This window comes from Mus caroli, chromosome 1 (genome assembly GCF_900094665.2).
Source record: "Mus caroli chromosome 1, CAROLI_EIJ_v1.1, whole genome shotgun sequence".
Lineage (NCBI taxonomy): Eukaryota > Metazoa > Chordata > Mammalia > Rodentia > Muridae > Mus > Mus caroli.
Genome location: NC_034570.1, coordinates 24420510 through 24426793, shown reverse-complemented (window position 1 = coordinate 24426793; position 6284 = coordinate 24420510).

Genomic DNA, 6284 nt, shown 5'->3' with positions numbered 1-6284 from the left:
CGTAGGTTTGGTCTTCTCATTGTGTCCTGAATTTCCTGGAAGTTTTGACGTAGGATATTTTGCATTTTGCATTTTCTTTGTTGTGCCAATGTTCTCTATGGAATCTTCTGCACCTGAGATTCTCTCTTCCATCTCTTGTATTCTATTGCTGATGCTTGCATCTATGGTTCCAGATTTCTTTACTAGGGTTTCTATCTCCAGCATTGCCTCACTTTGGGTTTTCTTTATTGGGTCTACTTCCCTTTTTAGGTCTAGTATGTTTTTTTTCATTTCCATTACCTGTTTGGATGTGTTTCCCTGTTTTTCTTAAGGACTTCTACCTGTTTGGCTGTGTTTTGTTGTTGTTGTTGTTTTGTTTTGTTTTGTTTTGTTTTGTTTTTTTAAGGACTTGTAACTCTTTAGCTGTGTTCTCCTGTATTTCTTTAAGTGAGTTATTAAAGTCCTTCTTGATGTCCTCTACCATCATCATGAGATATGCTTTTAAATCCAGGTCTAGCTTTTCGGTGTGTTGGGATGCCCAGGACTGGCTGAGGTGGGAGTGCTGGGTTCTGATGATGTTGAGTAGTCTTTGTTTCTGTTAGTATGATTTTTATGTCTGCCTTTCATTATCTGGTAATATCTAGAGTTAGTTGTTATAGTTGTCTGTGGTTAGAGTTTGTTCCTCTCATGATTCTGTTAGCCTCTCTCAGCAGACCTGGGAGACTAGCTCTATCCCAAGTTTCAGTGGTTAGAGCACTGTCTGCAGGCAGGCTCTCCTCTTGCATGAAAGGTGCACAGATATCTGGCGTTTGGACCTGCCTCCTGTTAGAAGATGAAGGCCCAAATCAGGGCCTGTCCCAAAAGCTGTTAGTTTCTGCAGTCCACACTCTCACCTGTGCAGACTAGTCTCTGCGGGCTCCGGGAACCAAGATGGCTCCCCTGTGTGCTCAGGCAAATCCCTCCTGTGTGGTCAGACTCCTCTCCTCTGGCAGGGAAAGTGCCCTGATGTCTGGAGCCTGAAATGGGGTCTGCCTCAGAAGCTCTATGGCTTCTGCCAGTCCCAGAAACTGTTAGCTTCTGTAGTCCACACTCTCACCTGTGCAGACCAGTCTTGTCAGGATCTGGGAACCAAAATGGCTTTTCCAGGTGCTCTGGCAAACCCCTCAAGGTTGGGGTGGACGCCTCTCCTCTGGCAGGGAAGTTGCCCTGATGTGTGGAGCCAGAAATGGGGTCTGCCTCTGAAGCTCTATCTTCTGCTTGTCCCAGAAGCTGTTAGCTTCTGTAGTTCACACGCTCACCTGTGCAGAGTAGTCTTGGAGAGATCCGGGAACCAAGATGGCTCTCCAGAGTACTCCAGCAAAGCCCTCCTAGGAGGGGGGACACCTCTCCTCTCTGATTCTTCCATTTAAAGAAACACTTGTGCATACATTCAGTCAAACAATGCACAATTAGATTCAAGATCACTTTTGATGTTGTTGTTATTGCTTCACTTCTATTCATTGATTTTTTTTCCCCAGATAAATTCTGACTTGATAACAGAAACTGGCCTGAAATTTGGGATTCCCTTAACTCTGACACCCTAGGTCTGTAATTGCTTGCATGTAAGACATAGATATATATATATAGTACTGACTAGTTTTGTGTCAATTTGACACAGCTGGAGTTATCACAGAGAAAGGAGCTTTAGTTGAGGAAATGCCTCCATGAGATCCAACTGTAAGGCATTTTCTCAATTAGTGATCAAGGGGGAAAGGGCAGTTGTGGGTGGAACCATCTCAGGGCTGGCAGTCTTGAGTTCTATAAGAGAGCAGGCTGAGCAAGCCAGGGGAAGCAAGCCAGTAATGAACATTCCTCCATGGCCTCTGCATCAGCTCCTGCTCCCTGACCTTTTTGAGTTCCAGTCCTGATTTCCTTCAGTGATGAACAGCAATGTGGAAATGTAAGCTGAATAAACCCTTTCCTCCTCAACTGCTTCTAGGTCATGGTGTTTGTGCAAGAATAGAAACCCTGACTAAGACAAACTGGTACCAGCATAGTGGGGTATTCATGTGACAACCTGACCATGTTTTGGGGAGGACTGTGGAAGGACTTTGGAACTTTGGACTAGAAGATCCATTTCGTGTTAAGAGCTCTGTCAAGTGTTGTGTAGGAGCTTGGAAGATAATGTTGAGAACAGTGTAGAAGATGGAGGCCTGGCTTGTGAAATTTCAGAGGGAAAATTAAAGACTCTTTTCAGGGCCATTGCTATTTTGAAATTTGATTTTTCTGTGGTTCTGGTTAGCTGGGGCTGAAGAATCAGCTGTGATTAACAAGATACCAGAACTACTAAAGCAAAACCTTTGCATTACTGGGACTATTGATGCTGGATAGCTGGAGCTAAGAAATTAGCGGTGATTAAGAAGAGACCAGCATCATTGAGGTGACATCTTCTGGGAAGTGTTTTCTGAAAGCACAAAAAGGCTGTGTTCCAGAGATGCCACGGTTGTACTCCTGCTGCAGGTGAACTTGGTAATGTGTAAGGGTCACTCAGATGGTACTGGTTTTGAAGGCATGAAGAGGTCACACAGAGCAGCTGAGGCTCGGCACTGTTAGAGGCCAAGGAAGGCCATTGGTGAAGGTGCAGCCTAAGTTGCAATTGACGGCCCAGGACTGAATGGATCTTGTAGTGTTTTGGAGATGCCAGTACCATGAGATGACCATCAAGAGCAGCAGCAGTGGAGTACGGCATCTGGAGCCCAGAGGACGACACATGTGCTACAAAGGGCATGGCTGGAGAAATGACCCAAGCCCTTGGAGGAGCTCAGAAGATCCTGAATTGGATCCCAGACATTGGATGGTTGGAGATTGATTTTTGCTTTTGATTGTGACTGTCCCCTTATATTTTTCCCTCTTGAAGGAAGAAACTATTTTAGTGGAGCCCACAGTTAAGAGACTTTTAATTGTAAAAAGACTTTGGGTTTTAAAAGAAATGGATATTTTAATGAGACTGAAATTTTAAAAATATGTAAAGACTGTGGGACATTTAAAGTTATTTAGATCTTGGGGATGAATAAGAATGTAAGAGTTGAGGCTTATTAGTGATGTGTTTGTGTGTCAAGTTGACAAGAGGTCAATTGTACTAGCTAGTTTTGTGTCAACTTGACACACCTGGAGTTATCACAGAGAAAGTAGCTTTAGTTGAGGTAATGCCTCCATGAGATCCAACTGTAAGGCATTTTCTCAATTAGTGATCAAGGGGGAAAGGCCCCTTGTGGGTGGGACCATTGCTGGGCTGGTAGTCTTGGTTCTATAAGAGAGCAGGTTGAGAAAGCCAGGGGATGCAAGCCAGTAAAGAACATCACTCCATGGTCTCTACATCAGCTCCTGCTCCCTGACCTTCTTGAGTTTCAGTCCTGACTTCCTTCAGTGATGAACAGCAATGTGGAAATGTAAGCTGAATAAAACCATTCCTCCCCAACTTGCTTCTTGGTCATGATGTTTGTGCAGGAATAGAAACCCTGACTAAGACATATATACATACATACATACATACATACTTACATATATGTATGTGTATTTCTGGACTGTAGATCAGACCAAAGGATTATTTAGTCTTCTGTGTGTGTGTGTGTGTTTGTGTATCCTAAGTAGAAGTATATCCTAGATACATAATAAAACCTTATAAATCCTTGTAAATAAAAATAAACTTCATAATATGTAAAATATTATTCATATGCATATTTGCAGGACTGACCATTTGAAATTGGCTAAGCTCTTATTGTGCTTCTGAGAACTGCTTTTCCTACTCTAAGGAATCTTCAGTTTCCTCAAGTTTTTGTGTAAGATTGAAGTATCATGATCTTTCTTCATTCTCTTTAACATATTTTGTAATTCTTTAATAATAACAAGTAAATTCAACAAATAAATTAGATAAATGCTATTTTCTTTGGTAACTAAGACTTATTAAAATAACATTTTGTAATTACAGATTTAATTATGTACCCAAAGAAAAATTTGTTTACCCATACTAATTTTACTTTTAATCTTCAAGGATTGAAATTACCTGAATGTCATAACTAATTTAAGGAAAAGCAGGATTACTTTTGTTGGTCATCTTTCTAATATTGTTTTTCCAAATAAGTGTATTCAATGTAGTTTTATAACAACGATTTCTTTGTTTAAGAATTGATGTTTTAATCTATACAACATGTGCTATGGTAGTTGGTAATCCTATTATTAATCTAAGGCAGATAATTTATAATAAATTAATATAGTCTACATGCCTATTATTATTACAAGGCTTAAATGTAAATTATTATATAATAAAACATAATATTAAAATGTCATTAAGTAGAGAATGATTATGAAATAGTAATTATTGAAACTTGTTTTTCCCTTGGTGTAAATTAGTCACTACCCAGCACTAAGCTTGGATGATCTTCTAGATATTGACTCAGGATACATGATTATAACATGATGCACAAGTTCACCTATAAAATCACTCAAAATCTTCTCAAGGTAATGCACTGAGTCACTGTTCAGCTCTAAAAGAAAATTTTTCTCTACTGATTCCACTAGTCATGAAAATTACCATTATTGTAAATTTCACAAAAGATAAACTTTTCTTTTATTTGAATAATAACTAAAATGTCATATTAATTTATACTTAGAATAAAGACAGTCTTGAAATTATATTTTAGGCTATGGTCACCCATGAAACAATGCTAATCCTGAGAAACAATAGCTACCAACACAGATTTATATATGTCACATGTTTAAAGAAACTAATATATTTATACTAAAAATTATTTCATCCAAACATTTTATTATAGAGCTAGTAGTTTAAATATTATGCAAGTTAAGTTTTTATTTTTAGTTGGCTTATATTTGGCAACTAGATACCTTTATTACTCCAGTATTCATAATTGAACCTGCATAAGCCAAGATCAGCAGTTGAGAGTCAAAGCCCTAAGAAAATCAGGAGTGACTTATTTTTAAGTAGATCTAAAGATACATATTAATTATTTCATATTTCTGGGGGCTAGAAACCAAAAAATCAATGGGTTAGGAAGATTAATTCTGTTCATAGTTTGTATGTGTATGATATCTTCTTCATATGTTCTATATGGTACATATATCTTCCTTTATACTTCTTTCTTTTCTAAGTTCTGCTTCATTAAATACTGAAAAGTGTTTGCATGAGACTTAAATGATAAAGTGGAAAATATTGTTTCACAAGTGTATGAATCAACAATCCACCTAGCAAAATTGAAGCTTAATCAGTTCATGATACATTTAAAAATTAGGTTAAAGTTATGTTGTGAAATGTTTTTCAAGGCAAAGTCAATGGAGCTGAATTATATGGAGAGATGCTGAAGAATAGATCAGAAGAATATTACGTTTGAATAGATCAGAAGAGTTTAGTTTAACTTGTCTTGATATTCTTATTTTTATTTTTTAAGAAGAACTTTTAATAAAAGTTTTAACCAATAAGAATAAATAATATGGATTTTGTAATTTAACCATTCAAACATATTCTACACATGTGATTGTCCTTTCCAGTACTGAAAGGGAAATAAATTTTTTTGTTTTTTTCTTGTTTTTTGTTTTCATTTTTTTAATTAGGTATTTATTTAATTTACATTACCAATATTATACCAAAAGTCCCTCACACACTCCCCCACCCATTCCCAACACACACACTCCCAATTCTTGGCCCTGGCGTTCCCCTGTACTGAGGCATATAAAGTTTGCATGACCAATGGGCCTCTCTTTGCACTGATGGCCAACTAAGCCATCTTCTAATATATATGCAGGTAGAGGCACGAGCTCCAGGGGGTACTGGTTAGTTCATATTGTTGTTCCACCTATATAGTTGAAGATCCCCCAGCTCTTTGGGTACTTTCATAGCTCCTCCATTGGGAGCCCTGTGATCCATCCAATAGCTGACTGTGAGCATCCACTTCTGTNTTTGTTAGGCACCAGCATAGTCTCACAAGAGACAGCTATATCTGGGTCCTTTCAGCAAAATTTTACTAGTGTATGCAATGCTGTCAAGGTTTGGAAGCTGATTATGGGATGGATCTCCAGATATGGCAGTCTCTAGATGGTCCATCCTTTCTTCTCNNCTCCAAAATTTGTCTCTGTAACTCCTTCCAAGGGTGTTTTGTTCCCAATTCTAAGGAGCAAAGTGTCCACACTTTGGTCTTCGTTCTTCTTGAGTTGCATGCATTTCACAAATTGTATCTTTTTTCTTGGGTATTCTAAATTTCTGGGCTAATATCCAGTTATCAGTGAGTATATACCATGTGAGTTCTTTTGTGATT